This window comes from Nasonia vitripennis (assembly GCF_009193385.2).
Source record: "Nasonia vitripennis strain AsymCx chromosome 1 unlocalized genomic scaffold, Nvit_psr_1.1 chr1_random0002, whole genome shotgun sequence".
In the NCBI taxonomy this organism is placed as follows: Eukaryota; Metazoa; Arthropoda; class Insecta; order Hymenoptera; family Pteromalidae; genus Nasonia; species Nasonia vitripennis.
The window spans coordinates 5461281-5476452 of NW_022279588.1; the positions used below are offsets into that span (position 1 = coordinate 5461281).

The 15172-nt window shown below is 37.8% G+C and overlaps 1 protein-coding gene and 1 long non-coding RNA gene across 3 annotated transcripts in view; one reads left to right on the forward strand and one right to left on the reverse strand.

Moving 5' to 3' along the window:
* Positions 1–15172, forward strand: part of LOC107980542 — a 530828-nt gene that overhangs the window by 399798 nt on the left and 115858 nt on the right. The window lies entirely within an intron of this gene.
* LOC116416315 overlaps positions 1389–15172 on the reverse strand; it is a 34191-nt gene continuing 20407 nt past the window's right edge. Inside the window, exon 3 of the long non-coding RNA XR_004226773.1 lies at positions 1389–1702. This is a non-coding gene — a long non-coding RNA (uncharacterized LOC116416315). The remainder of the gene's footprint in view (positions 1703–15172) is intronic.

A 15172-nucleotide genomic window follows, 5' to 3' on the forward strand; every position in this document is an offset into this window, starting at 1 on the left:
TATTGCTTTAGACATTTATCCCATCGCGCATATTATCGTATAGCATTATTATATGTACATAATGTATAATAACACTATTGCGTGTTACCGCGAGTAGCAGACGAATATCGGTAAAGTAGATTGTAACTGCTGTAACCACTGGCGTATAATACATCTCACTGGAAGTAACCGGAGACAAAATATCGGGAGAAGAAACTCTGACGAAAAGAAATATATTGAGCAAATTTTTAACCCGCAATATTAAGTTAATAACGTAATATTTTTGGATGAATCTTATTGAAGATAAAAGATTAGGTTATAATATATTACGATACTAGTGCGGTAAAGTAGTTTCACTCTGGTGGGGGCAATATCGTCCGAGTAAAACGAGGGTGATAAGGCCCCACGAAAGTGAAATCCCTTTACCCTCCTAGTATCGTACGATATTTTATGAAACAACGTGCATAAACCGAGATTTAGCAAGTGCACACACACTTTTTCACAAGCGTGACTTAAATCGAGGTTTATGCCACGGCGTGTCATAAATGTATTTCAAATAGATACCAACAGATTGCGCATACGTGCAATACTAATGATTTGAAAGCAATCGAGATTTTTGTTGAAGGTTAGAAATCCAATTTTAAAGTATATAGTGTTGCCCTATTCCGAACCGAACTTCGATGACAAAAGAAAAGCTAAAAATCCAATCGACCTCTTATTTCTTTATAATGATTCCTCGAATGATTGATTGCTCTAAGCTTGCATTCCGCTACTCTGCTCTCGGTTTTTTATTGTAAGTTTTATTTAGAAAGCTATAAAATAAAAGTATCCCTTTTTTAGATACAGCTGCCCTTAATGCGTGTAATAAGTGGTTCAGAGCAACTTATATATAAATATAAAAAACGTTTCGGGTACTGAAAACTTCAGTAGAATCTACTTGACTACTCCAGTAAAGAAAAATATGCACAGTTGGGTACATCGAACGAGCAGAAGGTTAAAGCTCGTCCGTCCCCACCAGGCCAACGCAACTTCTCTTCCCCTGCTTCATCGGGTTAGGTCGTGCGGAGTGTAGCAGACCTATGCGTGTCCATGCGTGTATTATTATAGGCTCTCCCGCCGACATAGGTAAATTCTACTAAACTGACTTCGGTGTATAACTGATGTATGGAATTCACATTGGATATAAATAGAATAAACATTAAATACTTGTTTATAAAAACAAGCATAGAATATACACGTAACAAAATGGCAAAAACGATGGAGTTTCAATTTATCACTTTAAAAAGAAGTCCGAGGCCGACGCTCTTTCACATTAATTAATCGATCTTCTACCTTACATTAATTTTAAGTATTGAAATTGAAAAACAAGTTTTTTGTTAAAAACCCTTTATTTATGTTGAGATATTTAATAAAGATAAATTTTTTTATATTATATGTTATGAATGTGCTCTAACGGTTCAAGTTGTTTAAATATGATATATCTTGAATCTGTTCAGCATAAATTATTCCTTACCTGGCTTACAAGTTCGATAAGCCCATGGCGCCTATCGATCATGACTATTCACTCATAGCGTCTTCGTTGGGTATTCCTTCTGTGCATTCGGTACATTGTTATCATGACGGTCTGCTCATGTTTAAACTTTTGCGTAAATTCATGATTTGTCCGTCGATCTTCGACCTTTCTCTGTTAGACACTTATCTTATAATCTGCGTAATCATAGACCTATAATACAAAAATATATGGCAAAATAGTATGTAAATGTATAGTATGTATAGCGTATATGTATGTATAGGGTTTTGGATGACATTTTTTATATGATTTATTCATTCCATGATTCCAGAATTCTAGAAATTACATAATTTACATAAGTTTGCATAAATTACATATAAATATTCGCAGGCTGTCATAACGCAACGATTATTTTTACATGAAACGGTCCGGTTTATGTTAGCCGCGAAACGCGAGTGAGTTCTATGCCCGAGTAGTTGTTAGAGAAGATATAAGCACACCCGACGAATGTAGTTAATGATCAAGGATCATCCGACACTACGGGTGATGATCAATGGTCTGCGCAATTAAGAGAGGCTTCGGGAGGAACCACAATCTCACGTCCACATCCATGTGTTACCGGCTTAGTCAAGGCAGGGATCCGCAGTTCTGTCCATGAAAGAGAAAGATGAAGGGGTGGGAGGTGGACAAAATCAGGTTAAAAAGGCTTTAATTAGAGAAGAGAATCATTAATATATTTGTGCATAATGTACAGAAGATTGCAAACTGATATTCTATGTGGAGAGAGGGATAACCTTTCGAGAGCGTTATGCTCGTTACATACTAAGTATCCGGACGATTGGTCGGTAGATGAGATCAGCAGTTCATGCTATCGGCCTGGTTGCTTCATCAGAGAGTAAATGACTTCGTCAGCGCAGCAGAGCTCCTTTAATACCCGGGGCTACCCCTCTCTCCAATGCTTTATACTCGCACGCCATCTACCTGCGCTCAGGTAGATTAATACATAGTTGATGCTAGCGCCACATGGTCAGTAACTTGCCGATATCGGCAAGTTATCCGTTGCTGCTCTCTTATCTGCCAGGGGGGCCCGCCGTCTTATACCATAACCCATCATAATGCCGCGAATGCTGCAGAGAAAAATAAAATTTCCTGTTCGCAAGTCCGGATTAACAATATAACAAAATTGATGGTTGGCTAAGCTATACGCATTACAGTCAAAGCCTTCAGCCATACTAAATACAAAATACACGATATTAAACATTCACTCTTCATGACAGTACTTTCCATGTCGGACTTCCGGATAATGGTGATACCATCATTGCTCCTAATTCACACTCGAATTGAGTAGAAGGGTCTATCTGACTTTTATGCTCAATTTTTTATAACACAATTATATTTATTTTTAATTACTAAATTTAACTAATTTAATTAATTTGCTGTATTGATTCTATTTTTTGTAATTTTTTACTTATTGTTACGTTTACGACTTAGATTAGATAGGATTATATTGTAAAATTTTTGAGATTTTATATTTTGTATTTCATATATTTGTTTAGATTTTTATTTATAATTACATGTTAAGATTATCTGTGCGTGGACATTTATTATTATCATTACCTCACTAATATGAATTTTGCAGTCGTAAAAGGTTCTGTTGTCGCTTTTTTATCTCTAGCATATATTATTCTTTCATGAGTTTTGCGCCTATCCTGTCATCTATAGTGATTTAGTTAAACTACATATATACATATATATAACAATTCACATAATCACAATACAAGTAATGCTACTATATACGCGTGTCAAATCTGTGACAGTTATGGGCATGAAGCATTATTCTGTCATAATTCGGGATGTATATATTGTAAAAATAAGGAGCATTTGTCGAACAACTGCAAAAAAGTCAAGGATAAAATTGAATTGATTTGTAAATTTTGCAATAATCAAGGACATTCTATAGACGCGTGTAAACTATGATGCATATAATATAGAACAACAAAATATTTTAATAGAAACAGATCATGAGAATAATATTGATAAAATCAGAATGCAAGATGAAGTAAATCAAGAGATTTGTGAAGAGAGTAGGACTAGGAAAATTAGTAACATAGAGGATGAGTTAAAGCAAACTGAACAATCACATGAAAAATAGAATACTGAGATAAATGAGGCAGAACCATTACTAGAAAATGATAGTGTCACAGAAACCACATTTAATAATGATGTTTTCGCCATTTTAAACACAATATCGGAAATCCATGAAATAAATGACAAACTAGAATTACAAAGTTTACAACAAAAAAAGATAAATGAAAACAAGCCTAGGAACTTGGAAAATTTTTTGAAAAATGATCATGAAAATATAGAAAATTCTATACTTGATGTAAATACAGTATTACAAGAGAAAGGGACGCCTGAAGAAGCGCCAACCAAAACCAAAAGCTAAATTATAAGGAAAAATTAACTATTATGAAGGAAAATAATGTAAAACTATCTAAAGCAGATAAAAAAATAATTTTTGAAGAAAAAAAATATCAATACGTTTCAATAGACATCGATTATATACCAGAAGGGGCTCAAGAAGTAGAAGAACTTAATATTGATGAGAAATTAATTTTAAATATAGAAACTGAAATTTTAAATAAAAACCAAGAAAATAAAACCAGAAAACCGAGTCGGAAGGAAATATTGCGAAAGAAATTGCAATTAAAAGACGGAGGTAAAAGAAACGACGAAAGAATCGAGCGAATGATAAACCAATATTCGGATGTTTTTTGGATAGAGGGCGATAAATTAGGTACATGTAACGTAGAACAACATGAAATCAACTTAACTTCTGACAAGCCAGTATACGTAAAGCAGTATCCATTAGCACACAAATCTAAGGGAATAGCTTTAAAAGAAATGGGCAAATTACAAGAAACGAAGGCAATTAGAGAAACAAAAAGTACGTTGTGCGTTCAATGCGCCAGCGTTAGTAGTCTCGAAGAAGGAGCTAATCCCAGGAGAGAAAAGATATAGATTGGTGATAGATTATAGAGCCTTGAATGAGGTGACTATAGCCGATCCATATTTACTTCCCAATATTAATGAAATTTTAGACTTAATTGGAAAGAGGAAATATTTTGATGTATTAGATTTAAAATCTGGCTTTCATCAAGTAAAGATGAGACCTTAGGATATTCACAAAACTGCATTTAGCTTACATCCATTAGGAAGATTTGAATTTGTCGTCCTACCGTTCGGTTTTAAAAACTCAGCCCGGACTTTTCAGCGGGTTATAAATAAAGTTTTAGCCTGATATATCGATAAAATATGTTTTAATTATATTGACGACATCATTATTTTCGGTGACACGATTGAAGAATTAGAGGAAAGATTCGGTCTAATAGCTCAAGCATTAATAGAAGCAGGGCTCAAATTAGAGCCGGAAAAATGTGAATTTAGCAAGACAGAAGTGTGTATTTTAGGGCATGTTATTAGTGAAGCAGGTATAAAACCAGATGAAAACAAAATACATGCAGTAGAGAAATTCCCAATTTCCAATAACGTTAAAAAGGTTAGACAGTTTTTAGGTTTTGTAAGTTAGTATAGAAGGTTTATTAAAAATTTAGCAGTAATTACCAAGCCACTAACCATATTACTACAAAAGGATAGGCCATTTGCGTGGGGATTGGAGCAACGAACTGCATTCGATAAACTCATAGAATCATTATATTCAGCACCGGTCTTGCAATATCCGGTCCGCGAAGGGTTAGAACGCGAACGCGAGGAATTCGTGACCCGAGGTAAGTAAAGCAGGAGACAAGCACGTTCGAAGAACGATAATAAACTTTGATCCACCCGGTAATATTTGTTGAGTGGACAAAAGCCTTCCTTATCCTCTGAAGTGGGAGACCCACCTGAGGAGAGCTGCTCGTGTGTTGAAGGAGGTGAGTAGGGTCTATCCACTACGCACGCCCCGCACATTTAGGTAAACCACGCAGCTATTACTTTATCCTAATATAATATGATAAATTAATTTATCCCCAACCCAATATTTTAACCAAGTGACGTTAGGAGTGAGATAAATTGCGCTATATTAATTTTAATGGTATAGTCTCCTTAAATAAAGAAAAATTTACGTATTTTATGCCTCACTAATGAATCTAAAGACGAAACCTAAGATTAAACGCAAATAAATTATTTTGAAAGGTGCTTTTACTTAAATTGTAGCACTCGTAACATAAGCTAATGCTGAATTTTTCATCGCTATAATTTTTAAACAAAATTATAACGATATAATAATAATGCAGAATACAATAATATAATACAATATAATAGCAATACCTTAATTTTTTTTTACTTTCTGTCGGCTTTTGGTTTACTATTTATTAATTTCCGACTTACCCCTTAGGAGTAGTTCAGCAAATATATCTCATGTCGGTCACTTTCCGTTCATTTTTGGTATAGTTCATTAGCGGTTATTTTCGGTCAGTTCTGGGTCACTTTTTATTTTTTCTGATTACTTCCGGTCCAGACAGCACTACGACAGCTCCACCCCGAGGGAGCTTAAAAGGAGGTCAGTTGGGAACGCTCCAAAGAGCTACAGCCGGTCGGTGGCTACCGACTTGGTCATCATTCCGGTCAAGTACTCGGAAGAGCGCCTTGACAAGGACCAGAGAAAGGAGGTCCTGGAAGTCTTGAAGGGGGAGATTGATGACGCCCTGGACAGAGGCTATTTTCCAAGTTTCTTGGACAATTGGTTCCAGAGGAGTGCACAGATCTTCCACTGCAAGGACCAAAAGGACAAGGATTGGTTACTCAGTAATGCTACTAAATGGTCGTGAAAGGAGGGCACCCAACTCAAGGCTATTGGGATAAGAGACTTCCAGAAGCTGGTCAGAGCTATGATCTACGCCCCCGGGGTGCATACTCCGAAGGTCGGGGTGAAGCGACTGAAAAGGCAGAACTCCACACTCACACCGGACTCTTGGGTGGTCGCCGAAACCAAAACGGTAACAGTGGACTCTAAGGGTAAAAAATAGGAGAATACGGCTATTCGGGTGCTGCTGAAAAGAACTGAGGTCGGGGCACTGAAGGCCCTTGACTTTAGACCTTTCTATGGAGGCGGCAGGGCGCATGTCTTCCCGTTCAAGAAAAAGACAGAGGAAGAGCTGGAACAGACGAGAGTAGAGGTCATGGAGGTCGATCTCGGCCTTAATACGGTAAGCGCAGAGGAAGATGTGGGTAGCCGTGCTCTCGAACAAGATGGCTGATCAGGGGCAACGCAACAGCGTGAGCAATATGAATGGTGCTGGAGCTGTACCGGACCCATAGAGTTCACGCAGATTAATCTGCACCATTGCAAGAGCGCCTTGGCTGTTCTGGCGAAACGTATGGCGGGGGTGCGTACAGGTATTTTCCTAATCCAAGAACCTTGGATTCACAACGGCAAAATCGCAGGCTTGAACTGAATAGGTACACTGATCAGCGGCAGTCCTGTCTCGGCTAGAACGTGCCTTATTGTTAAGAGAATTCAGGTAGAGACGGTGCCAAAGCACTGCTCAAAGGATGTATGTACAGCTAGGGTAAGCTACAAGGGTACCGAAGGTGAACTGAAAGTCATTATGATTGCAGCAGCATACTTTTGTTATGAGAAAGAGTGCCCACCAAAGGAAATGGTCGCATTAATTAGAGAATGCGAAGCCGAAGGTACCAAGCTTATAATGGGTTGTGACGCGAACGCACATCACACATGTTGGGGCAGTACAAACTGCAATTCTAGAGGAGAAAGTCTATTAGAGTTCTTAGCAACAACGAACATGGACTTTCTTAATACGGGCAGCAGACCCACTTTCCAAAACACCGTTAGGGAGGAGGTCATAGACATCACCCTGGCCTCCAGAAACGTGCGGTCCGAGGTTATGTACTGGAGAGTGTCGGAAAAAATCTTTATGTCGGACCACCAACACATCGTGTTCAGACTTGGCGGACAAAGTACGCTCGATCAGCTTATAAGGAACCCTAGGAAAACAAACTGGATAGGATACAGAGAGGAACTTAAGGCTAAGATCGGTAGTTTCCCTGTTACATACGGGGCGGCGGAGGATATCCATCACTGCAGTAGGATCCTAAGGGACATAATAATAAGTTCTTACGAGAACAATTGTGAACTTAGGCTGAAGAGGCTATCGAAGGGCGCTCTCTGGTGGAATAAGTCACTGGAGAAACGCAGGAAGAAAGTAAGGCGGCTATCCAACTGGTCCAAGCACACGAACAGTGACAAGGACAAACGGGCGTATAGAACGAGCAAAAGGAATATAAGAAGGAGATCATAAAGACTGGGGTAGAGGTTAGAAAGAGATACTGCAAAAGCCGAAGCACGGTATTAGGACATATTAGTCCCAGCCTTGGAAAAATTGTACTGAGCCTCTCTGGCACTAGGATATGTGCCAAAAGAATGGGGTCAGGCGAGGGTGGCTTTCCTGTCCAAACCAGGTAAGACACATCACGCGGTCGCAAGGGACTTCAGGCCAATCAGCATGAGCTCGGTTTTATTTAAAAGTCTGAAAAGGCTGGTTGACAGATATATCAAGTCATCACTAGTAGAAGCGCTGCTGCACAGCAAGCAGCATGCCTACCAGACAAGAAAGTCAGTAGACACAGCGTTGGTAGACGCGATTAGCTTCATTCAAAAGGGCAAAGGAACAGAACTTTGGTACTGGTGGCTTTCCTAGACATCGAGGGGGCTTTCGATTACACGACCGGCGAGGCGATTTCAGTAGGCATGGAGGAGTACGCAATACAAGCAACTGTCGCCAGGTGGATCAGCGTTATGCTGAGGACCAGGACGATAGTGGCTGCCTGGGGAACGTACTCTTGCAAAGGAGTGGTGAGGAAAGGATGCATACTAGGAGGGGTGCTGTCACCGACACTTAGGTGCCTGGTGGTGGACAGCATGCTCTGCATCCTGAACAAGGCTGGTATAAACGCACAGGCATATGCAGACGACATCGTCATCCTGATTAAGGGGGACAACGAGGACGTACTAGCAGGTCTAATGAAGTTTGCACAAGGCCTGGTGGAGAAACGGTGTGATAAAATAAAACTGGGGGTTAACCCCAACAAAGTCAGTGTCATGTTCTGTACGAACAGATATAAAATCAAGCTGATGGAATGGCTTCAACTCCATGGAGTTCCCCTGAAATTTGTAAAGGAGGTCAAATACCTGGGAGTCACGCTCGACGCCAGACTCAACTAGGGAAAACATATTAGAGATAAATGCGAGAAAGCGATAGGCACTTTCTAGGCCTGCAGGAGGGCTTTTGGCAATGCCTGGGGTCTAGAACCAGATAAAGTGAGATGGCTATATGATGTAATTATCAAACTAAGACTCACTCATGGGGCACTGATATGGGGCCACAAATGTGAGTTGAAAACTTACACAGGGGCACTAGATAGGGTGCAAAGATTGGTTATGGGAGGAATCACGGGATACATTCGAACGACACCTGCGGTCGCTATGGAAAGACTGTTGGAACTCCCTCCACTCGGCAAGGTAATAAGGGTAAATGCGTGCAGGACGTTCTGCAAAATAGCGGAATTAACAAACTGTTCGGACTCCAAGGATGCGGCACTTCTGGAACAAGTAATGCCGCTAATAGAGGAAAGAGGTTGCGACAGAATGGCGGAAAAAATTTATTTCTCTAAGCCATTCTTGATTGTAATCCAGAAAGGGACGAATGGAAGACGGGTTCACACCAACTCCTTGAAAACAGTGTGGTGTGGTTTACCGATGACTCAAAAAATGAGAACGGTATAGGAGCAGGTGCCTGGGAAAAGGGGGACACAAAAGAAATTGTGTGTTCGCTCGATCACCATAATATGGTTTTCCAGGCAGAAATCAGGGCCATTACAGAAGCTGCTAAATGGCTGTTGAAGAGAGGCATAGGGCAAAGAACTGTAAGCTTCTGCTCGGATAGCAGGGCAGCTCTTATGGCGCTAGACGGTATCAGTATCTCCTCAAATGAGGTACTAAGGTGCAGACAGGCGCTGGAATCACTGGCAAAACACAGTGAGACTGGTGTGGGTACCAGGACACTCCGGCAAGGTGGGTAACGAAAAGGCGGACAGGCTAGCAAGTAGGGGCGCGGGCGGCATTCGAGCAAGAAGGTGCGCAGTCGCTGTCCCTACCTGCGAGGTGAATAGAGCAATTAAAGACCGGCTCAACTTGCAACTGAGCGACAAGTAGACCAATGCCAATGGGCTAAGACAGGCTAGGGCTTTGATGGGCAGCAGCTCACCTGAGAAGTGGCTGCGGACCATTAGGGGCGTAAGCAGGAATAGGTTGAGGCTGGCCGTTAGCTGGCTGACGGGACATTGGAGGGTAGTATACCACCTGTGGAATCTGGGACTAAGGGACTCCGGGAGCTGCAGGTGGTTCGAGTACGAAGAGGAGACCACCTCCTACATGCTGTGTGAATGCCCAGCTTTCGCAGGAACAAGACAGAGGGTGCGGGATGTTTTCATGTTGGGGTTAGAGGAGCTAAGGTTAAAATGCTTGGCATCAATTTGCCGGGTTGATATTCAAATCACTTGAAATTTTAATGGAATATAGGTTGACACGTGACCCATCAATATATTTTTTTCGTGATGTTATGATATTTAGTTTCAGAGATAAACATTTTTAAAAAATCACCTTTTTTATCTTATCCATTAACGTAAATTATGAAAAAAATCTAAAATTGTCAATCGCGTGCCATCACATAATCCTTCAGAAATACCAACATCTCTAATAAGCCTAATTATACTATTTTTTGTAAACATAACTCATGAGGTGGTATAATTGATTTAAAGTACATAAGTACCCGGGTAAAAGTAATTCTGCTATATTATCTCCATTATCGCCATTTTCAATCACATCAATATTTCTAGCCGATAATGTAGCACATCTTGATATTTCTTGTAGAATCTAACACTGAATGGTTCATTTTCTTGGAAAACTTGATCATTATCTTTTACAGGTTTAAGAATACATTCAAAGTCTGCATATACAACTATTGGAACTCTCTCCTTGTTCTTAAAGTTTTTAAATTTCAACAAACTGTCTTCAGCATTTTTAGGCAACAAAACTTTACACTTGTTCACTTAGATTCAATCTATTTCATCAGCTCTTAATTTATCTTCGTTATGAAAATAGTGAAGGCAACGATCACAGATATGTTTTTATGAAATTTCTTCGATAATTCTAAAGAGACAAGACGAGATAAATCTTTAATCCACATATAATGGAATCGTGGAATTTGCAAGTATTCTTGTTGTTTATCGTCAGTTTCATCTACATAGGTATCTTGCACAAGCAGTAGATTCACGTGTTTAACTTTTTTAAAGTTGTCAAGTGACACGGAGACACATCAAATGTATTACCTTTCCTTTTGAGCATGAATAGATTTACAGATACATCATTCTGTTTCCCAGACTTTGGTATTTGGTGTGATAGATACTGGAAAATCAATATTATTGAAGTTTAATTCGTTCACATAAGCTTCATATTTTGAAACTCGCTGTGCATCCTTATCTACGGGCTGTAAAGCTGATAGAATAGCCCATTTAAAGCATTTATTATCTTGATTTTGAACGTTGACACACGCTTTCCTGTTTCGAAGAAGCTTTGGAAGTTCAATGTATGAAGCAGCTTTCATACGACTTAATTTATTCATATTTACAGTCAAGTTGAGAATAACTTTCGAAGTCCAACCAGAGTCTCGTTCTTTAAACTCTTCCATGTCACGTTCAATTGGTTGCTTAACGTTATCCCCGAACCATTCTATCAAGTCTGTAGATAGATTGAAGCACTCTTTGTATTAAAATATTTCACTTCCACTATTTCTTTATCATCTTTCACAATTGCATATTGTGCAGCGAGAATACAGTTCACCTTTAATGATTTATGCATTAGCAAATCAGCTTTAATTTTTGTTACAAGTATGGCGCATGTATCTTTCATAAAAGTGCTTATGTCAAGATGTTTTAGATTAGTAATAATACTGGTTTTTAAATGCAATTGCATGCTTAACTCGTAGAATATTCTCTTGGAGACCAGCACCAACTTTCAGTAGAGAATCATTTAACAATCGCCATATACTGTATAATTGTCCGCATGACAAGTCTTTTTCTTATAAATATTCAAGCTTGAAGAATTAATCAATTTATTTAGTTCAATAATAGTTTTAGAGGCTAAATCAATCCACCTCTGCAAGTCGTTAGAGTTCGCAACCCCATCACGTGCATTCTTTACAGAATACCACAACCCATTTACAGTATCCACATAATACTTTGTTTGATCCATACTGAGTCAAATGATTTTCAATGATCTGTAATAAGTATACGCAGTGAATAAAACAAAACACAAAATTTTGGAGGAGATTGAAATTTTCTACCTGTAACTGATTACAGAATCCGTAATCTAGATAACTGACACTCACTCAGTAGGGAAGTAGCAATACGCAGGAATTACTGAAGGTATAAATAGGTATTATGTGTATTATTATTACAATTATTTGAATAAAATAAGTATACTACGCTACTAGATTTTTTTAAACTTTTCTAAGTTACTAACTCTTGTGTGTGTATATATATATATATATATATATATATATATATATATATATATATATATATATATATATATATATATATATATATATATTAAAAGTAATAATGTGTGTATAAAATAAAAATATTATTAATTTTACCAGTATATTACGTGGTTGACATTTACACCACTTATCCAAATTCTTAATAATTTTGTTCTGATTGGTAAACTATAATAAGTAATTCAGATTTTATAAATACTTAAATTCGACTGAAGTGCATTTAGTTCGCGCACTGCCTTATATATTATAAAATTGAAAGAGAGCGGAAAATTTTCACCTGATTTGAAACATAAGGTATAGTGGTTGTTTTCTTAAAAAGCATGTGATCGCTAGTGTCTAGCAACATTTTGATATAGAGACTATGAAAAAAATAACCTATGAAAAAGTATAAGAGTGTGGGCGGCTGTCGCTCAGTTCAAAGAAACGTGGAAGATGTGAGCATAGGTAAAGTGAAAGAGTTGAGGTAAGGTGTAGTGAACACGCATTGCTTGCGGCTTGAAACATTTTATGTGTGCTACACTTGCTGAGAATGTAAGAGAGCGAGGGCGGCTGTCGCTCAGTTCAAAGAAACATGAAAGATGTAAGCATAGGTTAAGTGAAAAACTTAAGGTAAGGTGTAAGGAACGTTTTGTTAAAAACTGAGCAACGAGCATCGCTTGTAGCTTGAAGCTTTTGATGAACCGCATGCGAGCATTACATCAATACAAAATAGATGTATGTAAAAGTTTTATGAACAATCAATTAATATGTTTTAGTTATACATAAATTATTTACTAAAGAATTAATTTTACAAACTATGAACGTTATTGTTCTCCAAAAACTTAATGAAAATAATATAGAAAAGTTTCAGAATGGTAGTTAAAACTATGATGATAAACAATAAGCAAGCCACACGTCATATACCAATAGTGCTGAGAGATTTAAAAAATTGCAAGTAGAATTTTTTCAAAAAGTGATGGAATTCTTTTATTAAATGTAATCATTTTAGTGTATGTTTATGTGTATATGTATATGTTATTTTTTATGCGGGCGTGCGCGTGTTAAAAGAAAATAATATAGTCACCTTTTATAGTTACCTTTTATAAAAATAATAATTACCTTTTATATTGTTAACAGTCACATACAAACACTATTGATAGAATAAAGTTTCAGGATGAAAATACGAACCATTTATATAGAGTATAGTCAAGCTAAGGAGAAAGGCGGGGGAGAGAGCTCCACAGATGAGCCGGCAAGCGCGATGTTGGTGGAGGTGTATGCTTAGAGTTAAGAAAAATGTAAAAATTGAAGCAGAAGCGATTATGGAAAACCCCGTAGTTGAGTTCTTTTAGAGAGTGCGGAGCATAAGATGCAGTAGTGGGGTCAATGAAAACTTATGTAAAAGTGCGAGAGAGGGGATAACGTTTTACCTCTAAAGAAAACGTTTAGCTATATCACAAAAATCGGTGCGGTTCGAACTAAAATACGTCTGCAGACGCCTGATTGGGATCTATGGGAAACGCATTTAAAAGTACGAGAGAGAGAGGGTAGTTGTGTATGCTCAAAGAAAAATCCAATGACCTAGCTGTTTCGGCTGCACCGCGCGCGCTCTAGATAATCGATGCAATACGCTAGAATGGGGACTATGGGAAACGCATTTAAAAGTACGAGAGAGAGGATAGTCGAAAAATTCGAGGATCTATTTCGGCTGCACCGCGCACGCTGTAGATAATCGATGCAATACTCCAGAGTAGGGACTATGGGAAACGCATTTAAAAGTGTGAGAGAAGAGGTAGCTGTGTGTGATCGAAGAAAAATCCGAGGATCTAGCTTTGTCGACTGCACCGTGCGCGCTCTAGAGAATCGATTCAATGCGCCAGAGTGGAGACTATGGGATACGTATTTAAAAGTACGAGAGAGAGGGTAGTCGAAAAATCCGAGGATCTAGCTGTTTTGGCTGCACCGCACGCGCTGTAGAGAATCGATGCATTAAAAATACGTCAGAGTAGGGACTATGGAAACTTATATAAAAGTGTATGAGAAAGGATACCAAACGATACACTTACAACTGTGTGTGAACGAATCGAGTTCAAAAAGCTTCGTATGTAAAACAAAGTCTGCAATATTTAGTATATTTAAGTAGTGTGCTTAGATTTTTTTCATGCATTAGTCGTTGATTAAACATATTTTCACGTTTGTTGGCGTTAGAATAACCGTTGTCCTTTTTTAATAAATATCTTTTCTTTAAATTTATAAAGAAATTATTAATTGGTGTCAACATCGCGAGGTCTTGCCAATTTTAGCGACATGTCTTAGCTTGAAATATAAAAATAGAGCTAAAGTTATTATAGAAGTGTTTACTGTTTTGTTACTCGCCTAGTTGTAGAACAAGACAGCCCTATACGCTTCAAAACTAGAGGAACGCGTTTTATTTTTTCGATATAAAAACTTTGTGCATCGTTGCATTCATAAGCGTTAAGGTAAGAACAAAATGAATATCGTGATATATATTCTGTTGAGAGAATAAGGGCAGAAGGCAAAAGAAGACATACCGTTTATAGCTCGTCCGTTGTTGTTACGTGGATTTGTGTGTTTGTATGATAAATATATCATGCGGGACTATATGAATAACAACAATGTGATTAAAGTATATATTACTTTAATCGAAGTGACAGATTCAATGAAATACAGTGAAAAATCTTTTAGATAATGATCTACCAGTATGGCTAATTATGTTTTCACATTTATGAGTAATAAATAGTGTAACTTTGAATAGTTAAACAGTCACTGAGCGCATTATTTTTAATGTATTATTTCAAAGTAATGAAACAAACTCACATTATGTTAATTTAAAGCATATCAAAAAGTTAGTTTTTTAAAAACTTACCCCATATGCATTCTTAGTTTTTCCAACAATATTTTTAAAAACTTTAGTGTTTTGAGAGATAGGTTGAAAATTACAAGCGTTTCTTTGTCAATATGATTTATATGTGTGTCCCAGATAAATTGCAAAAAATAATACATGCATATTCACCTTTATACATAAGAATTTTTGATAATAATAAAT